The sequence below is a fragment of the Ovis aries genome, chromosome X, assembly GCF_016772045.2.
Source record: "Ovis aries strain OAR_USU_Benz2616 breed Rambouillet chromosome X, ARS-UI_Ramb_v3.0, whole genome shotgun sequence".
NCBI classification, from domain to species: Eukaryota; Metazoa; Chordata; class Mammalia; order Artiodactyla; family Bovidae; genus Ovis; species Ovis aries.
Window position 1 is genome coordinate 23,623,030 of NC_056080.1, and position 21,527 is coordinate 23,644,556.

General features: G+C 36.5%; 1 protein-coding gene across 1 annotated transcript in view; it reads right to left on the reverse strand.

Annotated features, from left to right (window-relative positions):
• Positions 1 to 14,034: 14,034 nt before the first annotated feature.
• The window catches only part of LOC101109519 (serine/threonine-protein phosphatase 2A 65 kDa regulatory subunit A alpha isoform-like), a 29,129-nt gene continuing 21,636 nt past the window's right edge, over positions 14,035 to 21,527 (reverse strand). The window contains exon 3 of the mRNA XM_042241952.2: positions 14,035 to 15,160. The gene's annotated coding sequence lies outside the window, so the exon portion shown is untranslated. The remainder of the gene's footprint in view (positions 15,161 to 21,527) is intronic.

Consider the following 21,527-nt stretch of genomic DNA (forward strand, 5'->3'; position numbering starts at 1 on the left):
TAATTAGCACAATGTGTATAAAGTGTTCGTGATCTTTTCACCCTGCCACATTATTGTCAGGGCAGCTTGAAAAACAAAAAGGAATGCTAGCTGGATTGAGTCTCCCTGGTCTAGGCGCTTCATTTCCCAGACTTCTGCACTAAAGAGATAATGAACTCGACTTCAGTCTTTCTCTTCAGGCATGTCAAAAAGGTTTAGTGCTGATCCCCACCCCACCCAAAAAATGGAGAGTGGAATTTGCCAAACTGAAATGTTCTTGTGCACACTTATGCCTTTATGACTTGTGAGGTCTTCATCACGTGAGTAAACCAAGGTATCTGAGGATACCAGTAACCTATTTATCTCATGTTCATTTATTTCATTATCAGTTCAGTCTGGAGATCAAACCTATATTTTATTTGAGAACAGTTCCCCATCAAACTTCCAAGCCACAACTCAAACTTCTCTACAGAGAACGCTTTAATGTGTTTGATATTTCTGTAAGCCTAAAATCTAGTCTTTCTGTATTTTGAACAGCCAAGTTACTACATATATATATATATACACACACATATACATATATGTGTATCTTGCTTATAGTAATTTTTGGAGGGAAGACATAATAGGGGTAAATGTGAGAATTGTGACAAAAATGTAAAAAAAATGAATTGAGGAAAAAAAAGACTGGATAGAAACAAATTCTTAATAACATATCAAGCAAAAATCCAGAATTAACTGCTGTTAATATGAATGAATCTGACATTGACACTGGTGGCTAAAATTCTTGTATCTCTAAGAAGATGCTAAACTGAATAGTAGAAAATAATTTATAGTAAAATGTCACTGTTTTCAGCAATTCTTTGTGACTTTTTAGAGAATGTTTCAGAGTTTAGATTTTTCAGATCTGTTATTTGAGATAGATGCTTAAGAGTAAAAATGCAGCCATTCGTAATGGAGTCTTCTGCCAGAACAGGTGAACCTAAGTTTTTATATTTTCTTACGGCTCCTTCTTTAAGATACTTCCGAGAGGAGGCAGAGCCTGAACAAATGCTCCTTTTAGAGTACCTTTGAAGAAGTTGGCTGGCTCCCTTGGCTCTCATTTCTGGAAAGTAGGCAATCTGACTGCACTTTCTGAACTTGGCTAGAGAAGTAAGATAGAAAATTCCCTTATTCTTACCTCTACTGCTGTTGTCTTCTCGGTTCTGGAATTGAAAGCTGGGGTTTCTGTGGTTGGTGCATTTGTATCTACTTCAGTAATGTAAAATTTCACAAGGTGAATAGCCAAGCTCCTGGTAACTTGAATGGATTAAAAGAGAGGAGGAGTTAAGCAAAAATAACACAGCTATATGGCTTCTTAGGACGCTCAGTGGTTTAAAAAAAAATCAGCCTGCCAATTTAGGAGATGTAGGAGATGTGGGTTCGATCCCTGGGTTGGGAAGATCCCCTGGAGAAGAAATGGCAACCCACTCCAGTATTCTTGCCTAGAAATCCCATAGACCGAGGAGCCTGGTGGGCTGCAGTCCATAGGATCACAAAAATAGTGGGACATGACTTAGCAACTGAACAACAACAAGAATTTGAGAAAAACAAAGGCAGAGATGCTGATGAAGATTCGCCCTCTTGAATTATTAAAAGAAAGGAAGGTTGTAGATTTAAGAGGATTCCAGTATTTTAACCATTCTTCATAAATACAAATTAACATTTATGGTTATGAAATTTTATTGATACCAGTAGTGAAAAGCAGTAGAGACTTTGTACTTTTACTGAGTTTACAGAGCTTCAAGTCCTCAGTTGAACCCATAAGAAATAATTATGTTCAAGCAAAACATGCAAGGACAGAGTTGAGACCTAGTGCTGACATTTTTCACCTGTCACTATGTCTGGCATGTCTTAGGTGTAGAATAAATGGTAAATGGATGAAATGTTTTTAGTGAAGAGTTAATGACTCATTCTCTGTCACTGCCTTGAGGTTTGATAATTTTCCACATTCCTGAAAGTATTGTCATGAGTTAAAACTGCTTGAAGTGCCATAAATAATTATTTATCTAATTGGACTTGATATACTCCATGAGTATTTTAGTGCAAAAAGTTAAAAGGACATACTGGGTATCGGGAGCTTTGACATCCAGCATCCTTATTGATAAAATATAAAAGTGTTATGTGGCTTTGGAAGGGATCAACCCACTTAGAAATGGAGCATCTGCTAGACTAACAAAAAGTTGTTTAACAATAAACCAATCAATTTCCTTTTTTTTGGTCAGTAAGGGTCATTTATTCTTATCCTGTTTTATTTATTTAAACCCAAAGCTGCCATTCCTTATTCCTAATATAATACCATGATCACAGGAATATAAACTGGGTTCCTAACAATATATATATTTGTTCTCACTATAAATAATCTTCATTTTCATTAAGTTTGAGAAAACTAGAGGTCAAATTCTTGCTAGATGCTTGAAATCAATAATATATGTATATATGAATGTTATATGTTTTGTTAGATATAGATGTTTGTATATTACATACATTTATTACATATGATACTATGAATCATCTATTATATAGGTTTAAAAACTATCTACCTAATCAGTCTTTCATCTTTCAGAAGAGACCACCATTGGAAAGACCATAACCAAGTCAAATGATTAACTTTAAAATTTTATTATGTTTTGATAACAGTTTTTTTGGAGAGCATTAATAGCTAAGCTATGACATTTTTTCATTCACTCTTCCATGAAAAGAAAATAGTCTGACATACAGAAGGGCAAGCCGACTTTCTTAAAGCTTTCAGCTTTCTAAGACTGAGGAGTTTCCTAAAAAGAAGCTCCCCAGCTTTCAGGGAGTCAGCAGATTGAGACATGACCTTTTCTAATGCATCTGCTCACTGCTACCCTCTGCGTTCCACCCCGGCACTCCACTGTCCTGTCAGGGGCTAATGAAGCATGTGATGCCAAAACACTTATTCCTGAGATGCCTGCAGAAATGGTCATTTATTTTACTTCCAAATGTGCCAAGTGGGGACAAGAAACCCCTACTTGATTGTTGGGGAAAAAACTTAAAGACTAACTCCAGATTTTAACATCAAAGAATTGAGTTTGTTTGATCTTTAGAGGATACAGCAATTACATACAAAAATCTCGTTCCTATAAGATTTTTCTGAAAAAGTCAATTGCATGCCTTCATCTTTTATGTGATAGATTACAGGGATAGGACTAAAAAATATCACTTTGAAGACAATATTTTTTTTCCCATTTCCCAATACATTTTTCTTTTTTGCCATAAAAAGCTTGAAAAACAAACTCCCTGAGGCACCAGAAGCAGGAGTAAGCAGGGTGGTTTGGCTGCAGACCAGAACAGCACAATGGGTTTCTGCTTCCTTTCTGTTCATTGCTCCCCCTTCCCTCCAAAACACACACACAGCTCTGCATGGCTTTCTGGTTTCAGGCTCCAGTTTTGCAGTTTTTTCCATCATGTGTTGGGAAGATATTGAAATGTAAAATTATATCCCCTGAAACAATCATATTCCTCTGGGGTCATAGGAAGGAGAGGTACAGAGATGAGTTTTTTCTTCTTAAAAAAGAGCTACTATGGGCCACAATACCTATCCCTTGCTGCTCTATGAACCTCTTGTGTTTTTTTTTTTTTTTTTTTGTAACTCTGATTTAATTTTGCAAAAAAAGTGGCTTAACCACTGAGAAAATTGTGCAGAGGAAAGAAAATTTCTTCCTGATGAGGGATTATGCTCAGCAGAGATGCTATAATATACTGTGTGACTTGTTTCTATCTGCTATTTTCTTTCCTCTGGGCATACCCTGAGTTTGGCAGTGGAGAGTAGAGAAGGATGATTTCAGCTCTAGTCATAACAGGTAATGGAGTTGGCAAAGAAGGTTTCAGTATTGCTTCAAGGAAGTTGAAAATGACTAATGCAGTGACTAACAGTAACATCTAAAGCAAAAGTATGATTCTGCACTACAGTAAGAATGAGTGACCTTCTGGGCTTGGAAGAGGGAGGCGAGAGGGTGGAGGAATCTTTGGGAGGAAGATTTTAGAACAAACAGACCTATAATGTTGGTATTTAAATGCAATTTACTCATTCGCTTTAGCAGATAAAGTCTTAATATGCATGTCATCTGTGGGCAGAGCCTGAAGAATTATAAGCATTAATTTGTTTTAAATACTTTGAAAAAGAACAGTTTTATTAAACACTATAGTCATCTAAGTAAAAAATTAAAATAAATCTTTATCTTTCAGAAACTAATTTCTGCCTACAGATCTTTTTCTATAAATAACATGGGCTTAAATCATGCTACAGTGGTTGCCTCAGCATCAACTACACTTCCTCAAATGCTGAAGTCAAGAAAGCTGGGGCCTTTAAGTCTATGATATGCTCCCTACTTGTGTGCCTGAGCCTTGACATGGGCCTGCAAATCAGGCATCAGATGCGCTAGGTGAATATGTGAAGTTAACCCCTGATGGACTCACATCTTTCTGTGGTTCTCTCTAGTGTCAGGCCTTCAGTGAGATGAAATAGGCTTCTCATATTTTGGATTTATCCCTGTTTTGCTTTGTTTCCCTGGAAACTTAGTTCCGTAAAATGGTGTCGCCTCTAGTATGATCATACTTAACACTTTTACGGACCACTGGTTTAGGGCAGGGACTCTTATTGGAGATTCAGATTTCATCTAATAATGGATGAAAAATTAGGTATATATAATATAAGGAAGAGATATATAATGAGTTTTATGGGAATAAGGCCTGTAATTTTCATCTCAAGATATGTGAATTATGAAACATAGTATTTGATTACAATAATAACTCTGAGACAAAGGTAAATTATCAGTACTACTTTATACCTGATTTCATGTAGACTCATGCAAGTTTGGTCACAAGTTTGAGAAGTCCAGATTTTTAATCCAGTTCTTTCCCTATGGGCTTCCCTGGTGGCAAAGAATCCACCTGCTAATGCAGGAGACGCAGGTTCAAGCCCTGGATCTGGAAGATCCTCTGAAGTAGGAAATGGCACCCCACTCCAGGATTCTTGCCTGGAAAATCCCATGGATGGAGGAGCCTGGTGGGCTATAGTCCATGGGGTCGCAAGGAGTCAGACATGACTTACTGACTAAAGACAACAACAACAACAACAACAACAACAACAAAGTGGGTGAGGGATATGAGAACTCTATTATCTAAAAAATTCCAAAATAAAAAAAATAGTTAAATTTGCTTGAATCTAAAAAGATGACCACAAAGTCAACTCAGATTTTGTTCCTGGATTAACTAGAATACATATCATCTTCCCTGAAAATCCTTCCATATGACATTACATACTAGTCCAGTAACAGACTTTATGGTACTCTGCTGGAAGTTATGAGAGACGTTATTGCCTAGTGGTTATGAGTTTGTACTCCTGGAGTCAAACTGCTGTGGTCCGAAGCCATCTTTACCACTTATCAGCTGTGTGACCTCCAGCACGTAGCTTGATCTTTCCCTGGATTAACCTACTTCATAGAGCTGTTATGGGCGTGTAATTTAAAGTTACACTTTTGAAGTTCTTAGAATAGAGCCTGGTACATAGTAAGTACTCAATAAATGGTGGTGGTGGTGATGATGATGATGGTGCTGATAATGATGCCAGCTCCATAGCATTGTCTTTATAACACTACCTTACGGTATCTAATCGCTTACCCCTACTCTTTCTTTTAGATGGTGAGATCCTTGAGGACAGAAGCCATGTTTTACTTATCTTTGTGTCCTTCTGCCTGACAAATAGTAAGTGCTCAGTAATTGCTGATGGAATTACACTTCATTTCTTGGATCCTGACTTGCCATATCTGGGATTTGAGTATGACCCTTCTGTCACTATTGCCAAATTCCAGGCTTATGTGGGAGATAACTACTAATTAATTCAACACTCTTTAGTGCTCTTTTAGGTGCAGTGAGAGCTGCAAAGATGTATATCCAAGGTCTTTCCCTGTCCCTCCAGAAACTCACCAGCATATATACTCATATATATATATATATATGTATATATACACATTAATTTATCTGAAAATGATAAAGGTCTAGATTAATCAGTACTGAGGACAAGTGCTTAAATTCTAAGAAGATAGAGATGATAGCAAAGGGTATCATGTAAAAGAATATAGGATAATCTACTTTTGTGGAACATTCAACAGGCCTAGCTCCCCTGTAGTGCATATGAGAAAATGAGCTAAAGTTTTACAAGAGGAAAACCAAAGTTTGTTAGACATTCAAGAAGTACAGAGTTCCTGCTTTAGATTTATTGTGAGGTCATTCCATTATTGAGAGAGAACTTAAATAATCTAAAACTTTTACTAACTTGTGCAAGGACTTTTTTTTTTAAGGTAAAGAGTTGAGATGTGAGTTGTAATGGTATTGATGAGAGTGAGTGGACTGAGCTTGGTTTAAACATAAATTTATTACTACAAAATGCACTTCAAAGGTATTAATAAAAATTGGGAGGAGGGTGAATTTTTCTGGGACTTTTGTTCTCTTTTACCAGTGTCATATTGCATCCTTTGAGTTGCTCCTTAACCAGCATTCATAGGGGAAGTTTTTTAATCAGTATATAGTCATCGACTTTAGCAAATTTTTTTTTTCCAAATTCTTCTCTCAGTAGTCAAAACATGCATTATGAGCAGGAAGAGTGTTCACAGTGACTGAAGCTACCTGACCAGAGGTCTCTGGCATATGTTTGAAAACTTAACCTTGCCCTGTTTTTCATTCTGGGACAGCCCCAAACCAAGCTCACATCCTGGCCATATATTTGGAAGTCCAGATCCTGCCCACATAATTTAGGTACCTGAATACAGTGTTACATCTTACAGTCTTTGAATAAAAGGGATATCCATGTTACAAGCACTGTTTCCATTCCATCCAAGGCTCTGAATTACTGTATGGTCTGAAAGAGATCATCTTCATTTGGGGGACCAAGCTGCTGGGCTGTAGTTGATATGGCTAATTCTTGAACCCTGGTCTTTAGGTTGAATTGCCAGGGTTGGACCTGACCAGATTTGGTTTATAGAATTCTAGATGCTCTGGTAATTATAGTGCAAGACTAAATTTTCTGTTCTCATTTGTCTTTTTAAAATACTTTCATTCCTCATTTGGTCTCTTTCACCCAGTATTTAGGGGTTATAACTTCTATGAGTAAAATTTAGTTTTAAATGGAAGAAAATTTAGCTCCTGCTACTTTGGAACTAGTTAATCATAAGTTCATAAAAAAGCTAACATACTGGGTCAGAGAGGCAGCATTAAAATTTGATGCGTTTGGGGAAAATAAATTAAAAAGGTCTGGTAGAAAGCTTGCACTCTGGAGCTTTTTCTCTGCCGTCTGTCATCTGAGGCATAAACCTGTGCCCTCATGTGTATCCAATTGCAATCTATCTCTTCTATCTAAAGCCAGATAATTATAAGGTTGCATAGTCCCTTGGCAGACTGAATAAATGGTTACTTTAATTTCTTTTCTTAGGCTCTAGATGTATATTGTGTTCTGTAGAGATACTGCACACAGTTCTGTAGTAAGGCTGATTATCAGCATTTATAAATTAATCTCTGTTTAGCTAATGGTAAGCCAAGATTGACTCAAGAGCACGTAGCATGTGTCTACATTTAGGATGTAGGATGACTATGTTGATTTTGTTTATCACCATCTTCATTAAGAAGTAACGTGTGCAAACTGAGTAGTAGAAAAGCATCCGATGCTCCTGGACCCCAATATGACATATATTCATCTAAACAACTAGTCAGCGAACCAAAGAGAATAGTGATAAATGTAGTGACAGCTGGAGAAAATTGCTTCTTTAGCTAAGGAACATTTTGTATCACTGTCCTAATTCATCAGGGAATACATTAGGAAAGAGTTTTGGATTTCATAGGGGAAGAAGAAGGCTTTATGAGCAAGGGTTTGTTTTCTTTTTAATTAGAGACAGGAAAGAAGGTATTATTGAGCAAGTTTCTGTGGTAGAGGTTTGGAAGATGAGGGCCAGGTTATTTCACAAGGACTGTGAGGTTGAACTTGGAAGTAATACATTTTTAAGATATGACAAAGAACAGTGTCTCTGCTGCCTTTTTTATATGTAATTAAAGATGAGTTTTTAAAAATAAAGAAATTGTACTAATTTCTTCATTTAACTCATTAATTAACTTATTTACAATAACATTATGGCAGTACTAAGTATATTCATGTGACATGAGAAAAAGGAGTTGGAAAGCATTCAATGAATCTTCAATAAATACTAATTTATGGTGGTAAATAAAAAAATAATTTAAGGGCCAGTAAATGTAACGGATGACCAAAGATTAGTGTAATTCCTATTGCTTTTCTTTTCAGAAGAGAAGAATATGGGATGATAGAGTTGCTGGTTTCAAGTCTGGGGATTAGTCTGGTGAGTACTGGTGAAGGGGACATTCTTAGTTCTGCTCAAGAAGGAGCAAGATGATATATGCTTACCATGTAGACTAGAAAAATTTCAAAGTTAAAAAAAAAAGATTTGGCACCCAAATACACTTATTTTAAGTGTTCATTTTTGATGAGTTTTGACAAATGTATACACCCATGTATCCACCACTACAGGAGATTTAGAACATTGCCATAACTCAAGAATGTTTTCTTGAGCTTTTCTTAGTCGATTCTGTGCCCAGAAACAACCACTTAATCTGCTTTCTATCACTATAAGTTAATTTGCCTTTTAAAACAAATGAATTTCAGATAAATAAAATTATACAGTATATGCTCTTTTGTATTGAGATTCTTTTGCACAGCATAAAGTTTTTAAGATTTATCTGTTTTGTTGTTGCATTTGTCAGTAATTTATTCCTTTTTTATTGCTGAGTAGTATTCCTCTGCATAGGTATTCCACATTTATCTATCCAGTGGTACAGCTTTTTGTAACAAAAATTATGTGTTTATTTATTGATGGCTGCACTGGGTCTTTGTTGCTGTGTGTGGGCTTTCTCCAGTTGTGGCAAGCAGGGGCTACTCTTCATCGTGGTGTGTGGGCTTCTCATTGTGCTGGCTTCTCTTGTTGTGGAGCATCTCCTCTATGAGCAGGCTTCAGTAGTTTCAGCATATGGGCTCAGTAGTTGCAGCTCCTGGGCTCTAAAACACGGGCTCAGTAGTTGTGGTGCATGGGCTTAGGTACTCCTCAGCACGTGGGATCTTCCTGGACCAGGGATCGAACCCATGTCCCCTGCCCAGCAGGCAGATTCTTAATCCAAGAGGTATAGCTCTTATAAAAAGTTCTGTCTTCAGTGAGACAGGAATGCTAGATAAGCGGCTGGAGTGGGAGAAATTCCCGTCCTCCAGTTGTAATAAAGCTCTGGAAAAGTCTTTTCCTCTGGATAGCGGACCTTCATCATGGAGAAGGCATGTTTCTTAGTGATTACTCTTCCCTTTCCCTTGCCAGAGTCATGAGTGTTTCTTAGATCTTCACTGGGAGAACCTGGTCAGTTTCCTGGAGGTAAAGCCTGTGAGAAGGTGGGGCCCCCCAAGAAGTGACCCTCAGAAATTTCTTACTCTCACACTCGTGCGTTCTCAGTCTCCAGCAACTGGTCAGCCCTCCCATTCGGTGTTCCCAGTAGCTTCTGCTCCCACAGCTTCTGCTCCCAGTCAGGGAATCATGGCTATGCCTCTCTGGATGCATCTGTCTCTCCAGATTTCAAGGTGATGTTTGCCCTGTGACCTTAATTCTCTGATGGCTCCAAGGAAAAACTTGATTTTTCAGTTTGTTCAGTGTATTTTTGTTGTAAGGACAGGTGTGACATCTAAGTTCTTTACATATTGGAGCTGAAACAAGAAGTTTCCTTCATTTTCATTTTTGAAAGATATTTTCACTGGGATTACAATTCTTAATTGTAATTGATTATAGTTTTTTTCTTTGACTAAAGATGTCATTTCATTGTCTTTAGGCATTAATGGTTTCTAACAAGAACTCTGCAATGATTCTTAGTCTTGTTTCTCTGTACATAGAGCACCTTCTTCTGACTGCATTTAATATTTTCTCTTTTAAACAATTTGATTATGATATGCCTCTCTCTGGTTTTCTTTTTGTTTATTCTTCTTGGGATTCATTGATACTCTTGGTTCTGGGGGCTTATAGTTTACGTAATTTGGAAATTTTTCAACCATTATTTTTTCAAATAATTTTTCTATTCTTCCTTCTGTCTGTTCTTTCTGTGACTCCAATAAGTACATTAGACCACTTAATATTGTTCCATAGGTTGTTGAGTTTCTATTCATTTTTTCCAGATTTTTTTCTGCTTGTGCTTCAGTTTGGTTAGTTTATATTGCTAATGTCTTCAAGTTTCATATTTTTTTCTGTAGTATCCAATCTGCTGTGTTCAGTGAATTTCACATATTATGTTGTTCATTCCTAAAACTTTCATTTGACTTTATATTTTTGGTCCTCTCCTCATTATGTTCATGTTTTTCTTAGAAAATTGGAACATCTCAATTATATTTTCCATTGTGATTTTAATATAATTGTTAATTCCTTCCTCTTTGTCGAATCTTGATCTCTATATATCAGCTGTTTTTTTCATGGTTATATGTCAAGTTTTCCTGATGCTTCATAGGTCTAATAGTTTTTTTATTGGCTGCTGGACAGTGTGAAGTTTACACTAAATGTTGGGGTTAATTGTATTCCTTTAGATAGTGCCGGGCTTTGTTCCACAGTTAGCTCACTTGTTAGTTTGTATTTACCTGACGTGGGAACTCTTTTGTCTCCCTTTTGATTCTAAGAAGGCGCTAGTAAACATACATATGATGCTCACCTCCTCACTTTACACTTTCTCTTAATTGTAAGTATGAACCTAGGGCAACCCCCTATCCTCCAGGGGATCTTCCCAACCCAGGGATTGAACCCAGGTCTCCTGCTTTGCAGGCAGATGCTTTACCATCTGAGCCACCAGGGAAGCCCTGTTTCAATTTAAAGAGGCCCAAACAGAAGATTCTTAGATTCTTGGTATCCTGCTCTACAATAGAGAGAGGGGGCAAAGTTGCTGATTGAAAAATTCACTGAACTCCAGGTGTCAGGGTTCTACAGCTGGTTCTTCTATTTTTTGTTGGACTGAAAACTCACTTGATCCCTCCCTCTAGTACTCTTTGGGTTAGATGATCTTCAGTCCTTTTCAGCTCAGATAACCTATTCTAATATAGAACAGAGGTCAGATTTCTGGTATTCTCAGTGACCCCAAATTAGAGGGCAATAGGTAAATATTCTGGGCATTATAAATCAGGCAAAAGACCAGATTCCTCTTTTTCTTTAGCCTCCAGTGAGTTCAAGTACAAATTGCCTTCTCTGTGCTCTACACTATAGTGAAGTTTCCCATGGGTGGCTGATATGCATCCTGAATTGCTCCCTGGAATTTATCTATCAATTCTAATTTATATTTTACCTGATCTCATTACTGTGTTTCTTTCTCAATTTTATTTCTTGTCTTACTTTGCTGTATGGATTCTTGTATGTTACATCAAATCTTTATAGAGCATGGTGCTGGTGATGGGAAATTTTAAAATCCTTAAATGAGGAAACAGTGAAAACAGATGCAAAAAAGTACCGTAAACATGTAATGTATGACATTCAGATAATGTATTTAAATATATAATTCTTAACACGTTTCCTTACGTGTCTTTCTCTGAAGACAGCAAATGAAAAGTCTAAATTGGAAGGTGAGTGGAAGGATGATAGAGTCAGGAAGAAATAGCAGCAGCAAGAGGTGACCATTTATTTTTCATGTTAGATGGAGAAGAGAGATTCCCCAAAGTTATAGAAAACTGCCTTGTTTTATAGCTTCTTTTTTCACCCAAGTTGATATTCAGTATGACAACATCTCATCATGAAGACTAAACAGTTATCACTACTCTTTTGCTTGAGAAGGCGGGGAAGAAATACCTTTTTTGTTTGAGATTGAAATAGCCAGAAAGCTTTAATTACTTTTACTGTAATGTGAGTTCACTTCTCACCAAAATCATAGAAAAATACATTATTTTGATTTGCTTGACAGATGCATTTCTAATGCAACTGGTAGGTTATGGTAACAGAAGTGCCATCAGTGATCCACTGCCTTCAGAATTCTACAAAGAATTCTGAATGTCACAGGTCCTGGAGGAAGGATTTTTCCATACCAGCCTTCCTGACATTTGAGGTCTGATTTTCTCATCTGTTTTCTTGATGTGGCATGAATGGGATTTCTGCCCTTTAGCACACCTCAGATGTCTGATTGTGGCCCTTCTCTCTTCTTGGATTCGATAGACACTTACCAGACTGTGACTGAGTTACCTTCTTGTGTTCTGATTTCTCTTTCCCCAGATTCCACACCTGTGTGCCAGAACCTGGTAGATTAGAGGCCCTCATCACTGAGCACAGATTAGCGTCACCTAGAGACTTCCTCAAGAGCTGAGTCTTTGGGGCACCTCTCCAAGTGACACCTCTGCTCTGCCGGCTTACTTGAGATGAGAGACCATTTGTTCCTAGAATGTCCTTGTTTTGTTCTTTGCTCAAAGACACTCCCTTTAACACTTTATATAACTAAGTGACCTATGCCTTAGTTCAGCCATAAGAGTCTCTCAGCCTTACTTAAGATAAGGAGGGATACTCTCAGGATGGTAACTCCATCTTGCCCAATCTTTATAAACATTAAATTCTTTTTTTAAAAAAATTTACCTGTTAAACTTAATTTGCATTATTCTCATCTGAGTGCCTCATCTCTGGGCCCTTGACTGAAACAAAACTTATTAACAGTGGGTTAAAATTTCTTCAGATTTCACTTAATGAGTGTTTGGATTCTGAAATTTGTTATAGATTCATTCTTCTCTATCTCAAACCTGAGTCTTTGGTGATTTTTCCACTTTGCATTTATTAATCCTTAATGCCTGCCAGGAATGTGAAATTATATTTCTTTTGTTATAAGAAATGCAGTGATGAAGCTATTAGTATTATATGTTCTACCCAGGCAATGGTATCTTTTAGGGAATCAAATTCTGGTTTATGTGTAACATTTAGCATATAGGTAATCATTTTACTTCAAATATTAGGATATATGTTTCATAGCATAATTTAAATATTTTAAAATAAAGCTAAATCAATTAATTTTTTCCATGTAATTTAGAAGGTACTTAAGGATTTTTTCCATTGTTTTTCAGTCACTAAGTCATGTCCAGCTCTTTGCGACCCCATGGACTGCAGCATGCCAAGCTTCTCTGTCCTTTACGATCTCCCAGAGTTTGCTCAAATTCATATCCATTGAGTCGGTGATACTGTCTAACCATCTCATCCTCTGCCACCCTCGTCTCCTTTGCCTTCGATCTTTCCCAGCATCAAGGTCTTTTCCAATGAGTTGGCTCTTCCCATCAGGTGGCCAAAGTATTGGAGCTTCAGCTTCAGCATCAGTCCTTCCAATGAATATTCAGTTGATTTCCTTCATAATTGGTTTGATCTCCTTGCTTTCCAAGGGACTCTCGAGTCTTCTCCAGCACTTTTTCTTCATTAGCTAAGTATATTTTGAACATTATCATGGTATTCCCGAAGTAGCTAAATGTTTTATTTACAAGAATTGGAAGAAATAATATTGTAATCTTTTTTAAAAATGAAATGTATTCTGACAGTATTTTGGTTCGAATACATTCCTCAGTTAGATATATGAAAAATAGAGGAAAAAGAATGCACTCAGCTGGTATTTAAGGAGAAGTCATTTTCCTTTTCCTTTCTCTGTGGGCAAGAAACATGAGATAAAAATAATCAGAATAAGGTCCTTAGGTATCGAGAATTTATTAGAATCAGAGCACTTACTAATTCAGAGCAAATGAGATCTATAGATCGTTAATTGCAGCTTGGTGTCTTTTATAAGAATGCCTCATGTAGTGAGCACATTGTCCCTTCACTAAATGAGTAGTGATTATCTGGGAGATTACTGTGATTTATAAGCTCATTTTCTTCATTTTACTTTACATGTGCCAGACACTGACTCATTCAATAGAGAAGCAAAACAAGCCTGATTTTTTAGAAATTAAATGCTTTATTGATTATTGTTATTCTCACCAGAACGTTATAATATATAGGATTGTTGAACATGTACTATATAAATTAAAAAAAAATAACTTTACTGCAGCCTTTAGGTGATAAACCCTGATTTTGGTATACTACATTCCTGCCAGAGTCTAAAGAATGCTACCCAAATGGAGTAGAACAGTATTTATTGTTATGGGAGGAGAGATTCTTTTCTTGGAAAAAGATTCTAACTTTATCCTGAAATATACCCTTTTCAGACAAGTGTGACCTCTACAGTAACTTGAAGAATTTTATGTCTTCCATCTTTAAGGTGAAAAAGAGCCAGACACTAAAGTGTGATGAGTAATCAGAGAGTATGATGCGCAAGCAACGTGTTACTCCTTGTAACAGGCCTAAATGAGTTAAGACACATACATTGAATGGTGGCAAACATAAACGATAAGTGCTAGCTGTCACTATCATTTAGTCAAAAGGAATATGTATACAGATTCGTGGGCTGGTTTTTGTTGATCAAGGAGTAAATTACTTTGGAACTTGAACATTAAAAAAAAACATTTTGAAGTAGTCTGTTAATTTATAGGTAATGGTGTAGTGATGGGGAATGTGATAGAGTGAGAAAGGAATCTACCATTTTTGAAGAGCCCTTATAGATACCTTGAAGTAAAACAAACAAGGGTTTACATTTCCAGCTCTGTTCCTTGCTGGTTTGTCAACTTGAGAACACTGTTTGATCTTAAATTTTTCCATCTGGTAAGGGGTGGGGGGCAGTGCTACCTTACACTGTTGTGAGCATTTGCAATAATGAATATAGAATTTTTAGCATAATGCTGGTATATAATAGGAATCAGGCAATAATTTAGTGGCTGTCTTTCAACAGCTTGATGGTAGAATTCCATCTCATCCAAATAGCTCTCTCAAAGTCAGGAAAGGGACCTGGGGCAAAGACAATCCACTACTTTTTATTTTTTATTTCTGCTTTGAAAGTGAGGAACACTTGTGATATAGGAGTTTCAGAAGGCATTCCATGGGTAGACCCAGGAGTCATCTCGGCAGGATTTTGGAGACACTTCTCAGTAGAATTCAGGGCAGGCACTAGGGTACAAATCTCAGTTCCCGTGGTACAGAGTTGTTGAGCCAGGATGCAGTATAAAATTCTGAAAGAGCATCAGGAGAGAAGAAAATCAGTCATGTGTCTCAAGAAGCACAGGTCCCATAGACGTCAATGTTGAGCAAAGTTGCAAATTTGAGTAGGCAAAAGACGTTGCTGACTTATTTCAGAGGCTTAGCCCTAGGCGTGGCATATAGATTTGAAAGAGCAGCAAGACAAATTTCCAGTTCCAGAGGTTCTGGTAAACTTCTCAGTTATCAAAGAAAAATCAGCAGAAAAGATGTGTGTTGTGGGGATTAACATTTATCTAGCGTCTACTTTGTGACATACACTGTGCTACATTTTCTGTGTGCTAAGTACTGTTATCCTGCCATTTTAAACTGAGGTTTGGAGAAACTAAGAAACTTGCCCAAAGTAAGAGAGCTCTCAAGTGCTGGAGCTGAGATCCACACCAAGATCTGTCTTGTTTAGCCTCTAGATTCTCAGGGATTCTGGAACTAGATAACAAGTCGTGTACTTAGCTGCTAGAACAAGGATACTGAGAGAAACCTTACCTTGTGAAAATGGTTGAAAACCTACCAATTATAATTAGGCACCCTGTCAAACAAAGCTAGAGGTGTAGAGTGACTTGATCCTAAGTCACTGCAATAGACTTAAATTTCTGAAGACTAAGGTCAGGATTTATCTTGGAACATGGGAGTGGATAAGCCTTAAGGAGAGGAAAGGTGACTTAAGTGACAGGAGGAGGGCTGCAGGGAAGTAACCTCACCACTCATTGTCTTCTGCCCTACCTTCACACAGTACTTTATTTTTTAAAATTATTTTTTATTGGAATATAGTTGATTTACAGTCTTAGGTTATTTTCTGTCATGCAGCAAAGTAAATTAGCTATATATACACACATATATTCACCCTTTTAATATTCTTTTCCCATAATCGGTCATTACAGAGTGTGGAGTAGAGTTCCCTGTGCTGTATAGTAGGTCCTTGTTTGTTTCATATTTTATATATAGTAGTCCTACAGTACTTCAGACGGGCCCCTGGAGTCTGCAAAGTGCAAAGCATTAATGTAAAGCTCTAAGTGCTTTTGCTGTCTAATTTGCTATCATGGAGTAGCCAAGTAATATTTCTGGTAAGCAACAAGGATCCTTAAGTTTTAAGTGTGTAGAGGTATGTTGGCAGTGTTTTATGTGGAAATTCTGTTCTCTGAATTTCATTAAAGTAAATCATGGCCTGATTATCCTACCTCTAAAGGAAATAGAAAAATTAAGGGAAATAATATCACCAAGTTGCAAACAAGATAAAAACAGAGATGTCTCTATTACAAAGCTGTGCCAAAAAGTTTCATATTTAACTACTTATTTTTAGGACCACAGGACAGAAATTATATCTTAGATACTTAAATTAGTATATGAAGGTTGGATTTTTGAGGCTAGTAAAATCAGGATTTGATTCTATCAAACTGATTACTCTTTAATGCTACCTCAAAGGTGAAACATTTTATATCACACTCAGTTATTTGATTTCTAAAATTTCTATGTATGTCACAAGATTTGTTTACTATCAGGAGAAATGGGAAACAGTTTGGGACCAATTGAATATTCTCTTTAATCATGTAGTAAGTTGCTTGTTTGGTTAACAAAAAGAATCCCTCTTATCTACTCTGGGAAGGCTTGCTTGGACCCAGAAGCATTTTTACATCAGGCACGTGTCTCATTGGATTGTCAAAATTTGTGAGTAAGGAAATAGTTCAATTGAAATTTGAAATATTCCAAGGACATATTTATCTTTTTTTCTAAATAGTGAAATAGTGACACATTTTGAAATGGGAGATTAGCTTGTTAGTCACTTCAGACTTTTGTTTCCAAAATCTTCTTGCCATGTTTGGTAATTTTTAAACTGTCTCATTGAGTTGGAGCAGCCATACAACCCAGCTTCAGGTAAAAACCTTAGAATATTTTTTTAAATGCTCAGGATTATACCACCTTAAATCAAAATGTACAATTGTTTACATTAAAATTTTTTTCTTCTTTCTTTTCAGGATATTTCCACATAAATATGTGATCTTTATTTTTTAATTTTTATTTTTTTAAATTTTATTAAATTTTTTGTTTGGCCACACCATGCATAGCCTGTGGGATCCTAGTTCCCAACCAGGGATTGAACCTGTGCTCCCTGCAGTGGAAGCATGGAGTCCTAGCCACTGGACTACCATGGAAGTCCCAATATTTACATTTTAATCACACAGTTACATGAATATATTTTCATTGGAAAAATTCAAATGCAGAAATATATAGAGTAAAAAATGGAAGTCACTCTTTACTTATTCTTCTCCTCTTAAATCTCATGATCCTTATTAGGTCATCCTTAATCATTCTTGGCTTAGCTGGTAAAGAATCTGCCTGCAATGTGGGAGACCTGGATTCAATCCCTGGGTTGGGAAGATCCCCTGGAGAAGGGAAAGGCTACCCAGTCCAGTATTCTGGCCTGGAGAATTCCATGGACTGTATAATTCATGGGGTCGCAAAGAGTTGGACAAGACTGAGTGACTTTCACTTCACTTCACTTAACCATTCTTAAAGGCTTAATATGCATCCAATTAATTCTTTCAATAATTTAATATACATATATACACATATAAACACAAATAAAATTTTAAGCTATACCAATGGGGCAACACATTTTCTTCACTTATTATGGTTTTGACATATTTTTCCTTTGAAATCTGTCTCATTTTTAAAACTGCTACATAGTATTTCAAAATATATATGGAGCATAAGATAGTTAACCACTCCTCTATTGATGGACATTTAGATTGTTTCTGATTGTCTATTCTTATAAATAATACTGAAGTAAGTATCCTTGAATATATGTATTTGTTCTTTTCTAGAATAGATATTTAGAAGTGGAATTGTTGGGTGAAATCTATCTTCTGCTTAATAAAGTTTAGATTAGATTGAAACTGTCAACTTCTCATTTAAAATGCTATAAAGTTTATGCTCCCAGCAGTAGTGCAAGAGAGTACCATTTCCACATACACTGCCAACACTGACTATAATAAATCTTTTAATATTTTGCTAATCTGATGGGTCAAAAGGATAGAAATTGTTTCTATTTTTATTACTTGATGATAATATATTACTTTAATCACAGACTCAATTTGCAAATATTTACTTAGAATTTTTATCAATACTTATAGCGGTCTTATGTTATTTATTTATTTATTTTTAATTGAAGGATAATTGCTTTACAGAATTATGTTGGTTTCTACCAAACATCAACATGAATCAGCCATAGATTACCTATGTCCCCTCTCACTTGAACATCCCTCTCACCTCCCTCCCCACCCTACCCTTCTAGGTTGTTACTGAGCCCTGGTTTGAGTTCCCTGAGTCATACAGCAAATTCCCACTGGCTATCTATTTTACATATGGTAATATATGTTTCCACGTTACTGTCACCATTGGTCTGATATAGTAATGAGGTTAAATTAAGCTTACATTATAATTTGAGAAGATTTTCTTATTTTCCTATGATCTGGAACTGTTTATACAAAGTACAGGAATATTTCCTTTGTGAAACCTGCTCTGCCTGGTGACTTTGTCATGGTAGGTTTTTAACTTTCTTTCATGATTATCAGTGTCTTGATTTTTTTTACCTCAAGCCTATTTCAGTAACTAACTTACATAGTTTAGAAAATCATTCAGGTCATCTTGCTTTCAAGTTTATTAAGTACAAAGTGATACATATTTTTTTTTTTACAATTTTATTTAGTATTACCTCTATCTCTAGTTACGTTTTCATTTCAGAATCCAAGTGTGTATGTGTGTCTGTTATCTTTTTCTTAGCTATGTTTTTGTTACTTAATTAGCTTTTTGAAAAAACTAGACTTGTTTTTTTTTCTTTTGGTGGTTATTTTCTACATTATTATTTTAGCTTTTATTTTTAAAACTTGTTTTTCATTTTTGTCAAAGTCACACATGCACATAGTTTAAAGAATCAAGCAGTTCTATATGGCATGTTATAAGAAACACAGAGTCCCCCTGCTCGTATTTCTTACTCTCAAGTGTTTTAGAAGATTCATTTGATATTATCTCCATATCTCTATATAATATGTGCTTGTGGCTACTTCTTGATGTCTCAATTTCAACCATTATCACCTGACTTCCCTTTATATATAAGGACAAATTAATTTTCTGTCCACCTACTCCTCATCTTTATCACCCCTCCCCCCATTTTTTAACCATATTCCCAGGCTCCTGATTTTTTGTTGTTTTGCTTACATGCATATTTCGCATTTACATTATTATGACTAAATCAGTGGTTTTCATATTGGCTGCCCATTTAAATCACTTGGGGAGCTTAAAACATAAATACTGATGCCTATTATTGATTTAATTGGTCCAGACATGGTTTGGGTATCTGAAGTTTTAAAAGCTCCTTAGTGAAAGTGAAAGTGAAGTTGCTCAGTCGTGTCCAACTCTTTGCCACCCCATGGACTGTAGCCTACCAGGCTTCTCTGTCCATGGGATTCTCCAGGCAAGAGTACTGGAGTGGGTAATGTCTGTCCAGTGTTGAGAACCAAGGAAATGTTATTCACAGTTGATTACTCAGTTTAACTTTCCTTTCTAGGAAACTTTTTCATTTGCCTTGGAGCTATTAATTATCTTTCTACATTTGCTTCATTTTCTATATTCTTATCCCTAAATCAACTCAAAATTCCTCTCATTATATTCATGTTTGTCAAGTGTTCATTCATTGTCCTCTTCTGGAGGAGATCACTGTGGTAGCCTTCAGAACAGTTCTTGCCTTACCGAGCTGGGCTCTAAGCTATCCCTATTGTCATCTCAGCATCTTACTTGACTGGCCTCCTGAGTATTCCTTTCTCCTCTCTTGCTTTGGCTCCTGGTTTTCTGGATCCCATGTCTTCTTGTCCTCTTGCTGTACTACCTCATTATGGTAGAGCACCTCTCTTAATGACTTCCCTAGAGAGAAGAGTTCAGAGAAGGTGACTTTTTAGAAATTATCTTTACAATAATAAATTAGCTGGCTATACAGATGTTGGTTGGAGATCATTTTTTCTTCAGAATTTTAAAATAAAATGCCTCCTTGTCTTCTAATTTCCAGTGATGCCGCTGAGAAGTCTGATGTCATTCTGATATTTTATGAGAACCTATGTTTTTCCTCTCTCCCTGAAATCTTTGAGGATCCTCTCTTTACTCAGTGTTCTGAAATTTCCTGATGATGTGACATGAAGAGGATCTAATATCTATTGGTGGATCCTTTCAATCTGGAAACTCAGGTCTTTCAGTTGTGGAAAGTATTTTTGGATAATGACTTTGATGATTTCTTCCTCTCCATTTTGTCTTCTCTCTTTCTGGAGCTCTCTTATTGGGGTGTTAGACCTCTTGGAAGTGTCCAGCTATCATTTAACTTTTGTTTCCAAGAGCTCTTTTTAATTCTTGAAATGTTTCTTCTGTAGCATCCTTCTCTTCTTTCCTAGAAGCAATATCTCATTTTCTTATGAGGAAGATAACAATAGTTTTTCTTTAAGCTTTCTTTCTCTTGTATAATCTATCCATTCCAACTTTTTCTTTGCTTTCCCCCCACCCCCGTGTGTGTGTGTGTGTGTGTGTGTGAGAGAGAGAGAGAGAGAGAGAGAGAGAGAGAGAGAGAGAGAGAGAGAAAGATATTTAGAGGTCTTCTAATGTCTAGGGCATAACAGTAAGCACTAAAATGCTCACTGGGGTATTTCTTTGCAGATAGCTGAGACTTGTTGAGTATAGCTTCTGGCTAGACCTTTCTGTAGAGAAACTCCACATTGTTACTGTATTGAGTATATACAGTATATATATATTTTCCTTAGTGGTCAGAGTTCCTAGAAAAATACTCTTCCACTTCCCTGCTGGGTAGGGATGGAGGGGTGGTAGTGGTATATAATCCTGGTTGCAATATTGTGAGAGCCAAGAGAGGAAGAAAGAAGTCCTAACATTCAGCATGCAGACTTCCACAACATACCACACTTTCAGTGTCCTTCTCTTAACTCTGCATAGTATCCTGCAGTCTACAGAACCTGTATTTTTTTCCCCTCCAGAGAATAAACTCCTGTCTTCTGGATAGGAAAGGAAGCTTACTTGGCTGCATGAAATGAGAAGGGAGATTTTTTTTTCTCCCTCACCAGATGTTGATTTTATCTTCTTGTCTTAGCTACTTCATTAGCCTATTTCAGAAATAGCTGAAACAACACATTTTGAAGCATTTTGGAGGATCTGTGGTATAAATCAAGTTATTCCTTGGTGTTCTCTATTGCTTACATGGGATTCAGCTTTCTCAGTTCTATTACATAGGTAACCACTTGTTCATTTGCTTTTCAGGTTCCAGAATTGTGTTTCAGTTTGCTCTTCTGTTGTGTC